Here is a 22,963-nt window from a genome sequence, read left to right on the forward strand (position 1 = left end):
GCACCAGTTTTCTTTGAATCAGTGCCGACTTGCAGTAATTTGTTATCTTTCGGAGATCCCATTTTTGATGTGTTGATGCAACAGATAGATTCCCGTACCGTAACCATTTATCACCTGTCACTGGAAACTGCTTTCACACTTTTTTGAAGTTTGTATGAGAAATGTTATATTATGAAATACAAACAATAAAGAAATTCAAACTCAAAACCATTTGGGTTTTTTGCCTTGTCCAATTTTTTTTTAACATTTCTCTTTATTTCAAAACTACCATTTAGAGATCAAAAAATATGTAAACATGTAGTATGCCATAGTTGCTGTATTAATTTTTTGTGTCGGTTTAAGTGGAGCTAGTCATGCTCAATGAACAAAACTCTGCTCAATGTTTAACAAACATTTGCTTGTATTGCGTACACTCTAACAGCCTGTCAACACTGGACACGACAGACGATGGGATGCGCCACAACCAAGGGTTAATGGCACATTTGATGCCGAAAAGAAAAAAATGCTTGTTTGTCAATCCATTCCATTTCTAGAATACAGTTTGACCTGTTTTACACATTCCAGCTGAATTTAGCAAGTATACTTGCTCAAAAAACTTTCAAGTTATTTTTGCTTCATTGCAGACACTCAAAGAGGCAGCATACAGTATTTGAGAGCAGCACGAGATTGTTAGCCCCTGCATGCAGATGCGCATTTCATTTCTGTATAGCTCTGTAGTCCGATCTCTGATTCATATAAATTGGAAACATGGAATCAGCTGCTCACCTATTTCAGAGATCCACAGAGATACAGTACAATTTTGCTAAGTTAATTACCATGTATATCCAGAAGGGTTTTGTATCCGTGATCACTCGCATCAAAAGCGACTTCATATAATCAAAATACCACTCGAGATAAAAAAAAGCCCACTTGACAAACAAACTGTAAAATGTCTCACTGTTATTTGTATATTTACTGTATGTGTGTACTCCATGTTTTGATTCAGCATTTATTTATTTATTCATATTGGAAAATAATATTTTACCAAAAGAAATATGCAGTACAGTGCGATTCACAAGAGAACATGATTCTATTTTAAACTCTTCAATAATTTAATGCAAGCATTTTCATTACAAATTATATTATCAGAAATTGTAACATTTTTATATATTGACTTGTCACATACCACAGCAAAGCACTTTGAAGGTACATTAAATATTGGTCACAAACATGGTGGCGCGGTCATATGAAAGAGGTAAATAAGTTTAGCATGTTCAAGATGTCCCAGCTGTCATCTGATTTTTTAAAATAAAATTCATAAAATACATCTAATATCATTATTAACCTCTGGTATCTTTTTATGCATGTGCTTGAAAACGACATACCCAAAGTAAAACTCTTCCAGATCTTGAACAATTTGGTCTACAAACACAAACTTGGGCTCGATTGAAAGGAGACACTTAGACATTTGTTTTCAAGAGTGTAAAAATGTATCATTGTAGTATACAAAAATTAGTTAGAGCTATTCAAATATTTGAATAGTGACCATAAATATTACTTATAATATATATATATATATATATATATATATATATATTCTTTTTTTTGTAAGACTATGCCCAGAGCCTCCAAAACACATCTGATACAAAGCCTCAAGTCTGATGAAAGTCTGACACAATTTTGAAGTCGATATGACCAAAACACATTGTGTTGTGAAGTGTACTTCCAAAAAAAAAGGCCAATTGGAGGTGCCATAGACCACTTGTACTAACTCCGTAAACCAATCAAAGTGTTTCAAAACAAAAAAAAATTATATTTCAACGTAACAAATACCACACAAACCAAAATACACATGAAGATTTTTGCTCTGCCATTCAACCAGGGTCTTTAGCCACTGACTCAAACCTCATCCCCCTGGCTTCGATCACCGTCAGTGAAGCCTGGAGCACACCTGCTCCCAATGCAAACTGAACGTAAAGCAGTGGAAAAAAATTACTAATTCAATGTATCACACACAATGCGTGTGATCCGGTGTCAAGCTCACGGTGATCGATGCCAGGGAGGTTGGCTCATCTCGACTTGAATGACATACAAGAGCCCCCTGGATGTGCATTTGAACAGGGGGTTTGATGAAAAAAGGCAGTCGGAAAGAGCGGATCCTCCAGGCCCTCTGTGATGGTGACTGAAGCCGAGGAGGGTGGCTACCCTCAGGTTGAATGGCATGCATGAGCCCCTTGGATATGCAGTTGAATAGGGGGTTTGAGTGAAAATTCAGTCAGGAGGAGCAGTTCCTTTTGCTATATTTATGGTTATATTTAGCTAATACTGTGTATATGGTTATGATTACAAATTAATTAGAATATGTATGTAATAAGTAATATGAGTATGATTTGATACAAAAGATGATTTAAATTAATAGACTGATAAATTGTCCCAGTAGAGTGTGCATATATATATATATATATATATATATATATATATATATATATATATATATATATATATATATTTAAGCAATATCACATGGGCAAGAGTGTGATATGGCCCTACATCAGCACTGCTGTGATTTGGCCGCAGTCCGAATGCCATAGGTAATTACAGCAGTGCTGATGTAGGGCCACATCACACTGTTCTATGTAAACAATGAATAACGGATTCACTTTATGTCACCAACTGGCTCATATTAAACACAAAAAAGATCTTTTGCCACCACCTGCTGGCTAACATATGTAATTTCAAAAATAAAGACAGTAACTCCTAACACATATGCACTATGCTTACACTTTAGTTTAGAACATTAAGAACACAAGCGGAGTTATACACACAGTGAAGCGTCCGAGTGCTGATGCTGTCACACCATCAGTGCTCATGGAACGTCTCTCGTCCAATCAGATTTGAGGTAACTTACTGTGGTATGTATATATATATATATATATATATATATATATATATATATATATATATATATATATATATATATATATATATTTTGGTTTGTTTTTCTTGCATTTGGGTATTTGATTAATCTTTCACCACGGCCTCACTTTTGGTCCAGATCTTGCACAAAAAGGCAGAAATCAGCTTTTTCTTTTTGCAGCCATGGCCACCTCTCACAGCTTGCCATATCTTAATTAATATTAGCTTTATGTTTTGTGTCTTGAGTTCCCCTTCTGTCACTCACTCGACGTTGTGTCGAATGAAGTGACACAAGGGGTCTTCCTGGGACGCAAAACGTACCTCTGAACCTGGGAAAAGGCCCATGTCAAGTTGGCAGACAGAATTTGCATGCCCCACCCGGACTTACAGGTATAAAGGGAAGAGGGGCAGTGAGTGCCAGTCAGAATTTTTCTTCGGAGCTAAACGGTTGTGCAACAAGCAAGCTGAAGTTCACCACTGTTTTACTCACCTCTGTCAGCGAGAAGCATTGCTGTTGGATCTATGGTGCGTTTCCAGCTGGCGTTCTCTCTCTCTGCACGCTGTGTAGTCTACGTCTCCAGGACCCCTTCCAGGACCAGGAAAGCTCCGAAGGCTGCACAAGGCCTGCCCCCTTGTGGGTTTGAGCACACTCTACAAGAAGTGTGGCATCCTCATGGGCACTGGCTCATGGCACCTCCTTAGCAGACATCTGCAGAGCAGCGGGCTGGGCAACACCCAATACCTTTGCCAGATTTTACAATCTCAGGGTTGATTCGGTCTCGTCCCGTGTTTTGTCAGGTCCGAGCCGGTAGAACTCGGTAACGTGGCACAACCGACCGGGTGTCCCTCCTGCCACAGCACTAGACCTACCAATGTAAACGGCCTTACCTTATTTTTGGCTTCTCAGTGCAAAATCCTGACTGGCAGTCGCTGCCCCGCTTCCCTTTATACCCGTATGTCCGGGGCGGGGCATGCAAATTCTGTCTGCCAACTTGACATTGGCCTTTTCTCAGGTTCTGAGGTACGTTTGGCGTCCCAGGAAGACCCCTTGTGTCACTTCATTCGACACAAAGTCTCGTTCCTTCCCTCGGGGAACGGAGGTTACAACAGTAACCATGACGTTTATAAGATCAACATTTGTAATAATGCATTTTATTCACCAGGTACAGAAACTGAAAAAACATATATTCCTAAAGACAATTGGTCCTCTTTTCATCTATCTCTCTCTCTCTCTCTCTCTCTCTCTCTCTCTCTCTCTCACACACACACATTCTCTCATACAGACAATTTAGCTTAACACAGCAAATCACATGATTTCCCTTTCTCTTTAACTGGCAATTCCTTCTTTTTTCTTGTTGAAATGGAGTTTTGTATGAGTGACAGAATTGGTTGCTCCACATCCATGGCTACTGAATATTTCTTCATGCCAGACACCTACTCAGAATCAAAGTTAATGTCTCCAAAAGAACAACAAATGATACAAACAACAAAACAACAGACAAACACAAAATCCTGCAAATTTGTCTTTGTCTTTGCCGGAGGTCAAAGTTTTTTAGTCATGTCTAAATATGCACACATCCACAATGAAACATTGCTTGCTATCTTTAGCCTAAAAGAAAAGGAGACAAGTTTGAAAATAGCTTTCATCCCAGGAAGCTGGATTACTCTTTTTTTCTTTTTTTTTTCCCCCTATTGCTGAACCCTCAGGATCTTTTCTGAGTGCTTTTACGCCATTTCTCTGAATTGTGATGCTCAGTTGAAAAAGTGCCTCTCACCAGGTGAAGTGTCAGTCTTCAACTGGTAAAGCCTAGACATCAAAGAAAGTCAAAATGGTTTTTAAACTTAAACCCACAGAGTAGAAGTTAAAAAGTTTTGACCTGTTCTTTGCATTCTGACAACAGCTGTTCAGTGTAACACACAGGAATGGAATAAGTCTCATGTGCACATGGCCCTATTCTGTCCATCCGGAAAAGAATGCATCTAACAAAAGAATAAAATGGCCTGGGAGTTTGAAAATAATGTGCAGCGGGCTCGCAGTATCTTATTAAAAGTGCTTTTATGGCTTCATGCCTCAAGGCTAAACCAACTTTGGTTTTATCGTCTGAAGAGGTCAGAAACCCTCTCCCATAAAGCATCACATAATCTGTCAGAAAACCACAAGGGTGGTATTATCTTTCAAAACTCTGCAGATATCAAATCTGATATATATTTGTTTATGCTAATGAGGAGAGTAAAATAAGTTGGACACAAGCAAAGTCTTCAGAATGTACAAGATGCCTATCAAAATAATGAGAAAAGCACCATAAATGTCATAAAAGTAATCCTCTATTCATGAGCTGCATTATTGCTTTTAATTCAAACCTTTAGTTTAGCTATTGTGTGACTTTGGAGGACTTTGAATGTGGCTTGAGTAATTTGGAAGACTTTTAAAGTGCTTTTTTAAAATAAATTATTGTGACTGTATTTGTATCTGCATTTTATATTGTTGAAAATTGGTTTGGGTTTGATATAGGGGAGGGGTTAGCTGCTCAGAAATATCTATATAAAAGGGCAATGTCACTAAAAATATTGTAACTTAATTTACCTGCCTATTGCATGTGTGCTGTCACGATCTTCATTTGAACAATCTTGATTTCGATTCTAAAATCACAAGACTGATCTTTCACACAATGCGCAACCCTCTACTACAACGATAGGAAATCACTCGGATTTGCAAACAAATTTCACACTATGCGACTGAAGTGAATATATTTGGCAACTGGCTGGTAAATGTGTACATTTCACGAACCAGTAATTGTATAGTTTATTTGTGAAGTGCTCAGCAACGAGATCCTTTCACAGAGTGTTGATTAACATTTAATTCTTATCGTGCATCGCACAGATGAGGTAAAGCCATTGGCGTCCTCTCTAGTTAACATGTGTTCATTTAAAGTTTTAGCACGTGTTTAACAAATCAATGTAAATACTAGTAAATAGCACAAATTATACAATTTACAAACACACACATGACGGACATGCCCGTAATTCTCTCTCTCTCGAACCATCGTCACCGGCCGCCTTTATCCCTCGCGATATTCCGACCGGCCCCGCCCCCCCTCCGCTCCACACTCCTCCCGGCATCATCTCAGGCCGGGCATGACGTACGTCAAAATAGGTGAGGGAAAAGGCCAACATGGTGCGACAGAGAGAGAGAGAGGAGAGAGAGAAAAAGCTCACTCACCGGTTCTCTGATGTACCGTCGCGTGGTCCTCGAACACTCCTCCACACTCAGGCAGACGACAGCCGCTCCAACCCCGGGCGAACCGGAGTGAAACCTTCGACCCCCAGCGGGCAGAACGCGCCTCCGCTTTTCTGGCAGCAAATGGGGACACTCCTCTGCCAGGGTGGACGGCAGTGTCGAGGACTCTGCGACGGACATCCCTCCTCCTTCCTGGGCTTCGGCACCAATGTAAAACAGTTAAAGGATGTGCAAGGAGGAGGCGAGAACCGGCTTGTCAATATAAATGATATTTAATGAAAACTTAAAACAAAAGCATAAACAAACACACACATGACGGACATGCCCGTAATTCTCTCTCTCTCGAACCATCGTCTCCGGCCGCCTTTATCCCTCGCGTGCCTCATCAGGCCGATTGGGGACCGGGCGCGTGATATTTCGACCGGCCCCGCCCCCCTCCGCTCCACAATAAGTAACAAAAATTATATATGAATATAATATCTTATTTATTGACAGAGTACATTTATTTAAAAAAAAGCCAAAATATGACCAAAATGATGAAAAAGTAATAAAATATAATTAGTAAAATTAAAATGTTCCTGATATGCCTAGATAAAAGGCCCCCTGTATAATTAACAGCATTAGCTGGGAAATCATTTATATTATATGTAAGCAAAAGAGACATTATAACTGAAATAAACCCCTATGAATTGATATTAAATCGAATCAAAATCGTATCAAGAGCTTGTGAATCGGAATCGAATTGAATCTGGTAATCTGTATCAATTCCCAGTCCTACTAGAGGCTGTAGCTTTTAGCCTCCTCGTTAGCATGCCCGCCTGCCATGCCAGCTGACGCTGGTTCAATCCCATTCTGAGCGGGTCAAGCAAGACCGGTTAAATTTACAAGTGGTTAAGTTTAAGGGTGGGGTTGGGTTAAGTGATGTCAAATATTGATATGATAGTATAATGTAACTAAACTAATATATTTACTGTATAAGTATAAGAAAACAAGTAATAGATTCGAAGATGATTGAGCCTATGACGGAATCTTCCGAACTGAGGTGAAAATGGAATGACAATGATCTTTTCATGATTCAGGCAAAACATTGCTATGGTGATGGCTTATTTAATGAGAATGCCCTAGAATTGCAAAACAGTATTGTTTTAAAACAGGTTTTCTATGGAGTTAGAATCATGCCAAAACCTCACACACACACACACACACACACACACACACACACACACACACACACACAAAACGTACCTATCAAACAAATACAGTATGTTTTACATATACATAGAAACGTATTTCTTCAATGACAAAAATATCCTCCAAGTATAAACTAAAGTCTTTCAAGTACAAAAAAAAATTCTACAAGTACAAAACAAAATTCTACAAGTACAAAACAAAGTCCTTCAAGTACAAAACAAAATTCTACAAGTACGAAAAACTGTCACGTGAATTTTTGGCACTAATTTTCCGCCTTGCTGATCCACACACAAATGCCTTCAGATCCACACACATGCTAGTAAATTGTCATGTAATTCGCACTCCACAACATCAGGTGGCGCTGTTACCGATTTGCTTGGCGCCGCCACGGACATGGAAAGAGAAGAGAAGAAGAAACGTTAGCGTGGGTAGGGTGTTTTGAACACGATGAGTGGCCAACAGGTGAGTTTGCAGTCGTTGCTGGTGAAAAATCAAATGTTAACTAACTAAACTCCAGGAATGTCTGTCGTGGGTAGGGTGAGATATATATACATATTTATATGTGTGTAGCTTATGGTACCGCAGGAGCTAACCTAGCTTACACCGATTAGGCTAATTTTTCATTTTGTTTCTAACTTAACTAAATTAAACTATACTATGGTCACATATAATGTTACACTTGATACGTCTTGATCTTTAGGCGGAATTTTGAAGTGAAGACCACCTCAGGCCACAGACATTTGTTTAAGCACCATCTGAGGAGTCATGTTAAGTCACTGAAATAACAAAGTAACGGGAGGATTTAATTGTGAAGAGTTTATAGGAGTTGAAATGTCATTAGCGCAAACTTTTTTTAGCGACACTGCTTGCGCTAATTCACGTGAAAAGATGTGGAGGTATTTGGTGCTAATATGTTCATGGAACAGTTATAAATACTACAGGTTAAAGTGTAAGCAGAAACAGCCACAGTGCGCTAAGTATGTGAGAAGATTTTAATTGAATTAAAGTATATTCAATCAGTTTTAAGAATAAACTTGAGGGAGGTTCAAGGGGTCTTTTATATTTATATATATATATATATATATATATATATATATATATATATATATATATATATATATATATATACACACAACTTTTTAATTCTGACTTTTTCTAGAATGTCATTCTAATGTTATTCAGTCTCAGAATAAATATTGTGTATTTCTGGAGTTTGTTTCAAAATGTGTTATCAAATGTGGTCCGGGTCCTTGATGTAAAAATGTTTGAAAACCACTGCTCTACATAAACACTTTACATGTCTTTTCAGGGATTGTACCTACCACATTTGGACTGGGAGGACAGTGGTCTGCCTGATGAGCCACACCATGGTGTCACTGTTCCTGAGATGGGCGATGTACTGAGTGATGAGCAAATGGCAGAACTAAGGGCAGCCATAAATCCCCTGGGACACTCCCAATCACATGGCTCAGACATCTACCTACTTACTGTGCAGGATGTCCAGCACTTACTAGGCTTACAATAAAACGTACTCAGCAAAGGACCTGATTCAATGCAATTGTAGCACAAATACACTCTCACATTCTCTACATACATTTGGGTAACAAAAAGAACACTTATTTACAGAATAGTGCCCCTGCTAATAACTGGTTTGTAAGAGATGTTACAGTATAGGCCTATCATTTCTTTTCACACTAAAACCAAATAAATATTTCAGAATCAGTGAGGTTGTCTCATGTTTGATTTTTCTCTGTTTAATCAAATCAGACCAGCAGGAAGCATAGCTTTCCTCAAGCAGTGCTAGCAGCGGACTTTCAGCTCTCTTAATATCATAATGAATGTTCAAACCAAAGACATGTAGATTGTATTATTTTTATTGTAGTGTGAATACAATCTTAAAACATCTGGGGGGTAAAAAAAAAAATACAATAACTTTGTTTAACTGACAACAAACAACCCAAGAGACAATGCAACGTGGTCAGATCGGGGAAAATGTTGAAATAAAAGGTTTTGAAGGTGTCAAAAAGACGACAAAAAAAAAGATTAAAGAGAACCAAACTGGCTGCATTCTGGAGTTTAGTTAGTTAACATTTGATTTTTCAAATCAGGTGGCGGCGCCACCTGATGTTGTGGAGTGCGAATTACATGACAATTTACTAGCATGTGTGTGGATCTGAAGGCATTTGTGTGTGGATCAGCAAGGCGGAAAATACGTGACAGTTTTTCGTACTTGTAGAATTTTGTTTTGTACTTGTAGAATTTTTTTTGTACTTGTAGAATTTTTTTTTGTACTTGAAAGATTTTAGTTTGTACTTGGAGGATATTTTTGTTATTGAAGAAATACGTTTCTATGTATATGTAAAACATACTGTATTTGCTTGATAGGTCCGTTTTTTATTTGCAGAACAAAATGCATTAGTTTGTGAGTGATGTTTTGTATTTGCAAACCACACTGAGTTTGTTTGTGAATCGTTGGGTGTGAGTAAAACACGTTTTGTGTGTGTGTGTGTGTGAGGTTTTGGCATGATTCTAACTCCATAGTTTTCTCAACACTCCCCTCTCTAAACATACAACAATAATAATGCTAATATTGTTATGTCAGGCTGGTCAAACATATATCGGAAAATAATGATAGCACCACAGAGTCACAGTGTTTACACTTTTTGAGAAAATAGACCTACAAATTGCTTGCTTGTAGTTGTCTCTGCATATTAAGATGGGATAAGAGAAAGTATTTTTCCTTTGAAAAAACAAAAACAACAACACTCAATTAGGCACTGAGGATTTGTTATTATACAGAAAATGAACAGCCTTAAGAATATGCAGGGAGAGTTATAGGAGATCTAAAGATCATTAAAGAAACTCTCAACGAAATGAAAAGGTAAGCAAAAGCCAGACAGATTTCCATCAGGCCGGCACAAAGCAAGACAGACTGTGAGAAAATGGACAGAGTTTAAGTCAGAGTTTATTGTTTTTGGTCAAAGGGCATGTGAGGTAAATTTAGAAAGAAATTTGTCACTGCTTCCAAAGAAAAAACTTCCCTATGTAAGAAACTTGGGTGTTATATTTGACTCTGAGCTCAAGTTTGATCGACAAATAAATGCTGTTGTTAAAAATAGTTTTTTCCATCTTAGAACTATGGCAAAGTTGAAGCCCATCCTTTCTTTTGATGATTTGGAGAAGGTTGTGCATGCTTTTGTGTCTTCTCGATTGGACTATTGTAATGCTTTGTATCTGGGTGTGAGTCAGGCCTCTCTCTCTCGCCTGCAGGTGGTCCAAAATTCAGCTGCTAGGCTTTTAACTGGAACCAGGAAAAGAGACCATATCACCCCAGTTTTGATTTCACTACATTGGTTACCGATCCAATACAGAATCAAGTACAAAGTGTTGATGTATGTATTTAAGGCTCTTCATGGTCTTGCACCTGAGTACATCTCTGCCTTAATAAGTTTGAATCAACCTTCAAGGTCTCTCCGCTCTGGTGATCAGCTGTGTTTGTCAGTTCCTCGATCTCGCCTAAAAACTAAAGGTGACAGAGCTTTTGCGGTGGCAGCCCCTACACTTTGGAATGAGCTTCCATTGGTCATAAAATCATCTCCGTCTCTATTCTCTTTCCAGGGGGCCTTAAAAACATATTTATTTTCCCTAGCTTTTAATTAATTGCATTATAAATTGTATTAGGTAAATTTTATCTTATTCTTGTTTTATAGGTTTTAAATGTTTTTTGCATTCTTAAGCTGTATTAATGTGATTTTATTTATTTTTTATTACTCCATTTACAGCACTTTGGTACCCAGTGTGGTTTTTCAAAGTGCTCTATAAATAAAATTGAGTTGAGTTGAGGACACCTATAATCTTCAGTCAATCTTTTTTGAGCTTTTATTGCATTTGGATAGCCTTTAGAGAGGTGAACTATAACTTCACTTTTAGAATCCAGGATATATCAGGTTTATTCCAGATATATTTTGTTTTGGCTGCTGTAAAGTGAAAATCCAATTAATTTTATATGGTATCAGGCACATCTTTTATGAGAAATGCTACTGCTTACATGCTGCTCATTAGTAAAGATAGTCTGTTTAAAAAAACAGAGCAACATTTCTTGTAAGCGTGGCCTGAGGAAACCACAGAAGCTATCAGTGTGGGCTGCAAGGAGGACAAGCAAAGCTCAAATAATCTTGTTTACCATGTAGTGTTTTGATAGTTGCGTAAATCGCAAGTTCTGCCCTACTTTGGAATATTGGACGTACATGGCCTCAGGACAGCCAGGCTCTTTGGTGAATGCTAATTTAAAACTACGAAACAATAAATTGATGCTCTCTGCTCTTGTAAAGTGCATAGAGAAGCAATAGGGTGCCAGATATATACTAACACAGCAAACTCTCCTCTCCCTCTTTTCTGACTTTCCCTTTCTCTGTTCTCTGCTGCTCTCTACTTTCACCAGGGTTGGGAGGGTTACTTTTGAAATGTATTCCACTGCAGATTACAGAATAAATGGTTTACAATGTAATTTGTAATGTATTCCATTAGATTACTCAAGGTCAGTAACATATTCTAAATAATTTGGATTACTTCTTCAGCAGGTTTTTTTTCACTTGGTTTGACTATAAAAACTCTGCCAGTACATTAAGAGAAAATACACATGTTAAAAATAGATTCTCTGAAAAATAAAAATATCTTATGTTTATAAAACAACACATGCAGGATTGGGAACAATCCTGCATTGTGACCAGCTGTGAATATGTGTGTAACACATCAATGTACATTGACCGGAATTTATAGCCTCGGCTGGTGAGATCATTAGATGCACCTGTGGCCAGGCTATAAATAGAAGCGTCACCAGCGTGTCATCAGATATCTTTTTCTGAAGAGCAGTCCTGGGACGTCCCAGTGCTGCAAAGAAGCGCAGCATCTCGTTCCATTTTTTTCAGGGAACAAGCGTTACACATGTAACCCGAGACGTTCCCTTTACAAAAAGCTTCACTATGATGCTGCGCTTTGCTAAGCGCTTTTGGGAACACAATACCCACGCCGCACTGGGGCTGTCCTGACCCCTACGGTTGTGAAGTGTGCTCACAAGAACGCGAGAGGTCTCAGACATGAGCTTGAGATGTCGACTCAAGGACTGGCGAAGCTTGACCGCACGCCTCATAGGACAGGGCAATAGCATCCCTCACCCAAAGTGACATAGTCTGCTTGGTAGTGGCGCCCCCCTGTTGCGGCCCCCATAGCAGACAAATAATTGTCCTGACTTACGCATACATAAGTCTGAAGGGCACGGACTGGGCAGAGTCCGTGAAGTCTTTCCTGCTCCGGCATTAAAAACGGCGGGGAGCAGAAGGCTTCCAGAGTGACAGGACTTAGTGTCGAAAAAGGCACCTTAGGAAGGTAGTCAGGATGAGGATGCAGAATAGCTTTGGCAATACCTGGGGCAAATTTTAAACAGGCCGGCAAAACAGACAGAGCCTGTAGATCCCCAATCCTCTTAAGAGAGGTAATCGCCATAAGAAAGACCATCTTGAGAGTCAGAAGTCTGTCAGACGCTGACTCTAGAGGTTCAAAGGGGGTCTCAACCAGACCCTCCAGGACTATTGCTAAGTCCCATGAAGGAGTTCTGGTCCTAACAGGAGGCCTCAGTTGCATGGCTCCACGAATGAAGCGAGCGAGTAGAGGATGCCTCCCCAAAAGGCACCCCGTCCATCAAGGCGTGGCAAGCCGAAATGGCAGCCACATAAACCCTGAGAGTAGCGGGGCATATGCCTGCTGACAGTTTTCCCTGCAGAAAGTCCAGGACTGAAACAATTTGACAGTTTACTGGATCTGCACCATGTGAACTGCACCACTTTTCGAAGACACCCCATTTATTGGTGTATATTCTTCTGGTAGAGGGAGCCCTAGCACTAAGAATGGTCTCGCTAACCTCATGTGACAGCCCTGTGTCCTTCAGTTGCCCTGTTTACCCTTCAGGGGCCAAACATGAAGTTTCCACAATTCGGGCCGGGGATGAAATATCATCCCCTGCGCCTGAGACAGAAGGTCCCTCCTGTCCGGAATCGCCCAAGGCGAGCCGTCGAGGAGAGATATTAATTCCGAGAACCATACCCTGTTCGGCCAGCGCGGCGCTATAAGTAAGAGTACCGTACTGAGAGGAACCACCCCCACAAGGCTGGGTACAAGACCGTCAGGGTTTCTTTCTTTTATAAATCACGACCCTGATGCCCTGATTCGGGGGCTGCTGAGGGCGACGAGCCTGTCCCCAGTCTTTACAAGGGGGAGCACGACTCGCCATGCTCTGCCTAGCAGAGTCGGGGCGGGACTGGGTGGCCGACGGCCCCGCCCCCCTGAGTGCGGCGAGGTAAAAAATGCCCGAAGGCTCCCTCGTGGCTTTTCGCCTCCTGGAATCTGGAGATAACCGTATTCATGGTGTCTCCGAAGAGACCGGAAGGCGAAACTCTAGCTCCTCAGCCAGATATATGCGAGAGCTCCACGATGAAAGAGTGGGCGCTAACTCCCGGAAGTAAGCGAGGCGAGTGCGAAGTATTTCGCCCGAAAGTAGGTCGCAATGCGCGCACTCACCCTGCCCCAACGCGAGAGCAACATGCTCTTCCCCCAACATAGACAGTCATAGACAGTCATAGAACGTTGACAGGGAAACACGCATCGTTTGCTTTGCTTCTCCGACATTTTTCCACCTTTTTCTTTTCTATTTTATATATATATAAATAGAAAGAGGGAAAGGAGAAAAGTTTCACTGCGTACTGCCTAACAAATTCTAAATCCTAGCAGAGGAAAGAAAGTTTCTGACAAGCTTGTGAGACACACAGCACAGTTTGCTCTGAAGAAAACGGATCTGGCGACACGCTGGTGACGCATCTATTTATAGCCTGGCCACAGGTGCATCTAATGATCTCACCAGCCCTAGGCTATAAATTCCGGTCAATGTTCATTGACGTGTTACACACATATTCACAGCTGGTCACAATGCAGGATTGTTCCCAAAAGCGCTTACTAAAGCGCAGCATCATAGTGAAGCTTTTTGTAAAGGGAACAAGATAAATCAAACTGATCTTGTTTTAAGGATTTTAAGATATTTTTTTACAGGAAAACAATACAAAAATTATAAAGAATTAGATTTTTGCCCTAATATCAAAGGTCTCACTAGAAAAAACTAAATTGTGATCCAACATAAATTTTCTTGATAAAAAAATATGATCTTGTCTAGGAACATGTGCATGTAAAATTGCTAGAAAAAGCATTTTAGCATAGTGTAAAGCAAACAATTTACACACGGTTTATTTCTATTTCGTCTGCTCCAAACTTCAAACTTACTTCTCTGTCTGCTCGTAAGAATGTAACACTTCATAAGACATTGTTTCACTGCTGTTCAAATGCAGTTTGGATCACATCATTGATATGTATAAATATTTTCCATCTGAAAGGACTAAATATTAAATGAAACAAATGACAATAAAATGCAAAGTAATCACTTCAGTTATCAAAATACATTTTGAATGTAACTGTATTCTAATTACCAATGATTTAAATTGTAACTGTAGTGGAATACAGTCACTTATATTTTGTATTTTAAATACGTAATCCCATTACATGAATTCCGTTACTCCCCAACCCTGCCTTTCACTTTGACCCTTGACTAACTTGTTCTCTTCTCGACCACATTTATTTGTTTTTACTTTCTGCTTCTACAGTATGTCTTTCTTCTCTCCATCTCTTTCGCCCTTGGCTTTTGGTTGTGCAAAACTTTTTTTATATATAGAGTTTGGTGGAGCTTTTGGAAAGCAGCACCCCACAGCTTTCTGGGGCTTGATGAAATGACATCAGATTTTGAAGCTGTACCTGGAAAATGAAGGATAGCAACTCAGTGATCTTTGGATCAGTTGTGAGGTTCTCGTCTAAGAGGACAAGCTCAATAGGGTCATGATATCGCAAAGCTTTTTATAAGGTCACAGACTGGGTGAAACCAACACACTCTCATGGCAAAATCTTGAGGATTCCTACGACTAAATTTGGCTAATTCGTATGATATCGTGTGACTGCACTTGTTTGAATTCCAATGACTTTCACTACATTCAATGACGTCGCTGGACATCAGTTTCATCTAATAAGTGACAATTACTTGCTTCTGTCACACAAAACATATTCCTATAATTTTTACATACTCTACTAATTAAGTTTAGATAAGGGGTTTGAATAAGGACATAATTTTAATAAGCATGTCCTTAACACCTTGTATGCAGAACTCACACTTACTTCCGCATTAGACATCAAGGAATTTGCACGAAATGTATATGTATATATTCAGTGTATTCAAATTATATTTAAGAATTTCAAGTAACCCCCCCCACCCATGCTCTCGAGCTCACAGGGTCTCCAAAAGTTTGTTCAAAATCTGATGTTGAAACCTGGGATTTTATCCCAGTATGAGTGTTACACAGAGCATTCATTAGAAGCAAAAAAATTTGTTCAAAGCAGTTAACATGGTCAATGTCACAAACTTAATACATTTGATTATAGCAAAATCATAAACATTTCTGCTTAACTTACCTCAAAACTTTTCTTTTCAAATTCCTTACACTTTCCCGGTTTTAATAAAAAAAATGGAAAAATACAGATTTCCAGTGGTTGTTGGTCTACCTATCATTATGAGGACTTTCCATAGACATAATTATTTTTATACTGTACAAACTATAGATTCTATCCCTAAACCTAACACAACCCCTAAACCTAACCCTCACAAAAAACTTTCTGCATTTTTACATTTTCAATAAAACATAATTTAATATGTTTTTTTAAGCTATTTAAATTATGGGGACACTAGAAATGTATAATTACCAGTTTGTAAAATATAAAAAGGCCTCGTAACACCAAAAGTGCCAATCATGAATAAGCACAGTTCCTTATGCTAGTTTCCTCTATTTCACTTTTATTTAAGTTGGCAGGGATTTGGGCTGGTTTGAGATATATAAAGATATGCAGAGTCCCTACTGGCACAAGCACAGTCCGGTCTGTTATGGGGGATCAAATGGCCCATTTTTGTGCTGGAAAGTGTGTCACAGGAGTCCATCCAACAGTTGGAGCTACCCAGCCCGATTGTATGTAGAACAATATGATAACTCTTCACATTGTACCTTTCAAAAAAATAATGACATGCAGCACAATGACTTGTAAGCTCATAAGCAGTTAAAAAATCATTCAAGTTCACATACACCACATTTCATTTGACTTTCTGTGAGTCTCAGTGTAAGGAAACGTTTTGGCTGGTAGGCATTGCTCCATTGATCGCTATTCAAAAGAATGTGTTCTGAAAAACTTTTTAAATACAAATATTGTATTACACTAAATAGATTTTTTGCTAGTTACTAATTTCTGGAGGGCTCTTGAAAGTGTGAAATGGACTTCACTAGTAAAGAGATTGGGTCTAGGTTCGATATGGTTATTTCATGATTTGGTTCAGTGTTTGATGTGAGGTTCACGATTCAATATAATTTCTATTAGATAATACAACACTTACATGACAAAATATGATGGAAAATTTTGTTTTTCCTTTTTGTAAATTTAGCAAAATTACCTTTTTAATTTATAACACACAATCTAAATGTTTAAAGATCAAAAAGGTTTTCTCATACTTTTCTCTTTAAGAAAACATCACAAACAAAACTTTAAAAAAATTGTTGACTACATTCAGGCTTGTTTATTTGTATACTATATAAGGGCTAAAATGGTGCTGTCTCTTAAACAATGACAGCAGTTTAACTAGAGTCTCAGCTTCAATTCAGCACACTTTAAAGCTGAAGTATGTAATGTTTGCGCCACTAGCGCCACCAAATGGAATTGCAAAAATAAACGTAGTTTTCAAACAGCTTTCTGAATATGCTTCTGTCTGCCATTGGTCAAACATGGAGATAGTCCCACCCCAAGTCACACCATTGGTAGGGTCAATGTAATTGTGAATGTATAGACTAGTCGCTTAAAACAAAGAGACAATTTTCATAGTGCTATTGAGACAATTAATTACATTTTTCTAGAAAATTAACCTATGAATAGCTTACTTACAGTGTCCATCAATTTCCTGGTGGTCTTACTGGGGAAACGAATGTGGGTGGGATTTCCTATAGTATTCCGTAGATCTGGCTACAGTCATTTTAGACCCTGTTTACAGCTGGTAATAAGACACATTTCAGATGATCCGATCCCAAATGATCATCACTAAATATAGTTGTAAATGGGGAGCAAAATTTTTATGATAGGATCACAAAAAAACACATATGGAGGTAATCAAAAACCACATCACATTTGACGTTTAATACGCCATCTTGATGCATCCCAGATGGCAGCAAAGCACCACCTTTCACCAATCAATCGCCAGACTATTAAAAGATTAAACTTACTTGTGGATATAAAAGGAAATAATTGTTCCATTATAAAACTTGAAAAAGCGATTATATACACAAGGATGAGTACTTCACGGATCTTCCTCAATGTGTCTGTCTAATTTGAACCCGTAGGTTGAGAAGATGACAAGTACACATATCTGAAGCTGAACATGTACTCCACTAAAACATCTGATTATTTTGCTTGAAATGTTGTATTTGTGCTTAGATAAAATCTCAACTGCATCTGTGAGAATGTTCAAAATTTCTTTGTCTTTAATACTTTTTTTTAAGTTTATTATCGTTCAGTAACACACTGATATAATGATTGATGTATTTCCTCACAAAATTATACACGCTCTTCTCAAAAACCGCAACGAAAGAATAGCTGTGTTTACTTGACTATGGAAGTAATGCCCACATTTTTTGCTAAGCATCACGGGAAATAGGACAAAGGTGGATAATTATCTCTGCATATTAAGCTGGGATAGGAAAAAGTATTTTAACACAAAAAAGTTAAATACTTTAGCTTTAACAAGATAGGAGTTGCACAGTCTCTTTACAGCATTAGCGATACATATGATTAAAATTAAAGTTTATTTTTACTTTTTGATCAACAACTGACTGTATAGAACAGAAAGAAAATTAAAAGATGCATAATTCAATGAAATTGGAGGGCGTGGATCTCATCATTGATGGACACACATTACACGGAAGAAATGTTCTGTTTTAATTTCAAGCACTTTTCAACAAAACCAGGTGATTGTGCAGGCATTCCAGTACTTACATTTCTAAAAGCTAAATCTAAGCATTTTAAGGACCTTGTGCGAACCCTGTAAATAGTGTAGAAAAAAGCATTAGAGAGATTTTGGATGTTTGAATGTTCAGTTTTGTTCAAATGGACACATTTTTACATTTGCCTCAATATGGTTCATGATACAGTATTTCAAAATTAAATATATTGTCCCATCACTAATTGGGATTGTGCACTCTCTTGTAGGGCCTTGAGCCAGTCAGTGTTGCCATGACATAATTTTTCTGCGGATCCAGAGTGATAAGTCATATAATATGATTAGTCTTATTCAGAACCAATTCGTAAAAATACCATAAACGTGGCTCCTTTAACAGAATGGGAGTTTTGGGATTCCGGAGTTTTAGGAGTGTTCCTCATTGTTTTGTGACTTCAAATTAGCAGCGCGTAAGAATCTCGCAAAATTGATGTGGGAGGGATCCTTTGTAGATCTGACCGTGTTGGAGACGTGTGAGCATGAGTTGTGCAGGAGAGTTCCCAGTGTTGTTCATCATTTGCCAATTCTTTGGGTTGATATTAGGGATGGGCAGATCAATACTAAGGTATCAATACTTCCGATACTGATGTTGTATCAGGAATACAGATCCTCACATAAAAATATCTATAATTTTAGTTGTTTTTATAAGTGATCTTATTATTTAGATTACATAATATGAATGCATCTCATAAGCTTTAAAGTGGAAAAATAAATAATTATATGAGCAAATTGTTGAATGGCACTGGAACATCCTTTTAGTCATAGCGCTTGTTCAAAGAGGAAGCAGTACTTTCCTGAGGTATTGACAGAAAAACAGCATTTGGAGTTATTCACACTAAGTAATAACAAATGTGCTTGTATGACAATTTTTTCAGGTTTATTTAAATTCAGAGTAAAACATTGATAATGATCTTTAATCCTTGTTAATATATGATACCCTTATGAAAACTGCCCATGGATTTACTGTAGTAATATTGTATTAACCATGCCTAGTAACTACAATTGTAGTTAACATTCTTTTTTCTTTTTTTTTTTGACAATAACCAAGCTTTTGATAAAATTAACCATGGTTTTACCAAAGCATTACTGTGGTATCTATATGGTAACTAGGTTTTAGTAATAGTAACCATATAATAATATCTATGGTTAATTTTGAGGTTTTATATGTGGCTTATACTAACACATTTTTAAAGGGTAAACAGAGTGTCCTAATAATTCTGTTTATGCCCTAAAATAAATAAAAAAATGTAAGTAAAAATGTAGTTACTTATTTTATACAAAGAATTCATAAACATTTAATTTAATAGAGGTAATATAATAGAGGTGATTTTGGCATAAATGTACTTGGTATCGGATCGAAAAGAATATATAGTAATATCAAATTTTACATATAATGCTTATAATTGCATTAAATATATGTTCAGAAGAGTCGTATGTTAAAATTCTTAAGTGCTTAGGGTGCTGTGAATGATAAAGCATGTGTTGAGGCATGTGGGAGGGCTAATGCCCTGCTTGTGATAATTTGACATTAGACTCTACCCAGGGGCGATAATTTCATCAAAATGTTGGGGGGACAATAAACATAACAATTCTCAAGGGGACACCAAGGTTTTTTTTTGTTGCATTTGTATAATTTTATTTCTTAAACAATTATTTAAAAAAGATATCATTTATAAATGTATTATTTACAATACAAATATTTTAATGATATTTTAGGGGGGGACAACCCTCAGATAGGTGGGGGTGGGGTCCTGACCCCCCGACCCCCCACGATTTCCGCCTATGCCTCCATATTTATTTATTTATTTTTTTGGTATTTCACAGATACCGTGTTACACTGTTTTTGTATTTTCTTTATTTTTTTAAAACAATATGGCCCCATCAATTGCTAAACTTTTTCTGAAAAGAAAACCCCCAAAATATATTCTGTGTTGTTTCTTTACAACCCACCGGAAACACACAAAACATGTACAGCACTTTCTCCCGAATGAGTAAGTTTTTGGTGAATCAAAAGTTTACTGAATCATCATTCAATTCATCATATGTGACTCCAAAAGAACCAAGAATTGTTACTGTATGTGTACTTAAGGCTTGTGATTCATGAACTTAAATCAGACAATGTGTATTTAAAGATACACATAATTTGTCAGATTCACTAAACAGTTGCGCCACTTTTGCACATGGTACTTCATTGTAAAAACCTGCATCTTATTAACTAACCACTCTAAATCTATTTTAGCAGGCACAATCAGTGCTGAAATTGTGCTGCGTCTTGAGTATTTAAATGAAGTCATTGTCATTCCTTTCCACACAAACTCCTTTCTGTGTAAATTAGGCTCATTGTTGATTGAGCTTCATTCAAAAAAATGGCCTGTTGCAATTTAGATTGTGCTATTACTGCCAAATTAAAGTAGGCTGTAGTTTATTTAAAAGAGATATTTATGAACATTTTCATCGATCATACCAGCAGAACTTAATTAGACAGCACATGTAAAAAACTGTCAGTTTTACTGGGTACAAATTATTCTTAGTAAATCTACCTCTATGTGTTCCCCTTCTGTCGCTCTCTCCACGTTGTGTCAGAGAAGCGACACTAGGGGTCTCTCATGAGCGCCGATATTCACCTATGAACTACGAAAAAAGGCCAATGAGAGTTGGCAACCAGTATTTGCATGTCCCGCCCCCGGACATACGGGTATTTAAGCGGCGCAAATACGGGAGTTCATTCAGAAAATTTCTTCGGAGCCGATGGTTGTGTCTGCAACTGCTGCGTGTACACACCGAGTTCCTGCTATCCTCTGCTGCATGCTGTTGGATCTTACGGCGCACAACAGCGGCTTTCTCCTGTTTGCACGGCTGTGCATTTCCTGCCCCTGAGCGCTTCGACAGTGCAGAATATTAAAGATCTCTTTTGAGTTCTTTTTTCTTAAAAGAGTGATTTTATTTTAAAAGAGTAATTTCCTCTAAAAGAGCAAAACACAGCGGCGTTGAACGTCCTTTAAAGGACGCGTCTTTTTCAAGATGCCCTTCCGCCCCTGTGTTGTTCCTGGATGCGGTAGAGTACTCTCCACTTCCGATGGCCACAGGCGTTGTCTCGTGTGTCTGGGCAGCGATCACACTGAGGCTGCGTTTGTGGATGGTTCATGTTCTCATTGCGAGAACATGACCATGACAACGTTGCCGTCGCGGCTTGCTTACAACCGGCCACTCCAGCTGCCCCCCCGCGTCGCTCCTTCTTCCCACGGGATTGAGGACGATGCGGCTGGCGATGGAGGCGATTCGGGGATGGCAGCGGGTGCAGCTCCGCTGGGTACGCCCCCTCGGACCACCCGCGCCCCGACACGCTCGTTGACTCCCGTCCCCGCTCGAGGTGACGGCGACTCGCCTCACAGCCAGTCTGCCTACCCTCTTGCAATGGAAGCAGACGAGTTCGCCGCAAAATCGGAGGGCGTGGGATCTGACGCCGAGGACTCTTCTGGGCTGCCGCCTTCGGGCTTGCACGCCCAGGAAGAGGCCGACACGCACATGTCCGATATGCTTTCCCGGGCAGCCAACAGCGTGGGCTTGGACTGGAACCCTCCATCCTCCCCACAGCCATTACGGCTAGACGACTGGTTCTTGGGTGCTGGGCGCCGCTCACAGCCTCGCCCCCCCTGTTCCATTCTTCCCGGAGGTGCATGATGAGCTGACGTCTTCGTGGAGAGCACCCCTCTCCACTCGTCACACCGCCACTTGCTCATACACCCTCGACGGCGGAACGCGCCACGGATACACGGCGATCCCCCAGGTGGATAGAGCGGTTGCGCTCCATCTATGCCCCGGCCTGTCTCCCAGTTCGGCCTCTTCAGCGACACCGTTGAGGACTTTGCCCAGCAGTTCTCCCTGGTGAAGAAGCAGACTGAGGCCATCTTGAACATCATGCCTCACCGCAAGCCTGCCGCTACGGCCCAGGCTCCATCTGCTCGCCGAGGGCGTCCTCCCGCGGCCACAAGACCTTCTGCTCCGCCTCAACCCGGGCCCAGCTCTCAGCCCCGGCATCGTGCAAACCGCGGGAAGCGTACGCCCCCTGTCTCACGGACCCCATCGAGGACCCGGAAGGCTCACAGGTGCTCCTGAGACACTGGACCCAGAGTGCGAGAAGTTAGCTCCGGAGGTGGTAAGACCGCTCCGTCCCCCGGTGGAAGGCCGGGAGGAGAATCTTTTGTTTTTTCATTTGCCGTACCCCTCAACAGGGGCTGCGGTACCCAAATTCTCAATAAAAGAGCTATTTCCTTTACCTCTGGGTCACATGGCCCGCAAATGCCGTTCTCACGGCAATCTGCTTTCAGGCCTCAACAGTCCCGGCTCCCTGGATGCGGTGCTCCCACCCTCAGCCCCACGACTGTTCCCCGGCGGGCCGGTTCAGACGAGTCCAGAGGACGCCAACGTCGGACCTCCTCCTCAGTCACGAACCCGCCCCCTGCCAG

At 39.7% G+C, this 22,963-nt stretch overlaps 1 protein-coding gene across 1 annotated transcript in view; it reads right to left on the reverse strand.

Annotated features, from left to right (window-relative positions):
• LOC127645025 (tenascin-R-like) overlaps nucleotides 1–22,963 on the reverse strand; it is a 224,705-nt gene that overhangs the window by 107,569 nt on the left and 94,173 nt on the right. The gene's annotated exons all lie outside the window — the stretch shown is intronic.

This window comes from Xyrauchen texanus, chromosome 6 (genome assembly GCF_025860055.1).
Source record: "Xyrauchen texanus isolate HMW12.3.18 chromosome 6, RBS_HiC_50CHRs, whole genome shotgun sequence".
NCBI lineage: Eukaryota > Metazoa > Chordata > Actinopteri > Cypriniformes > Catostomidae > Xyrauchen > Xyrauchen texanus.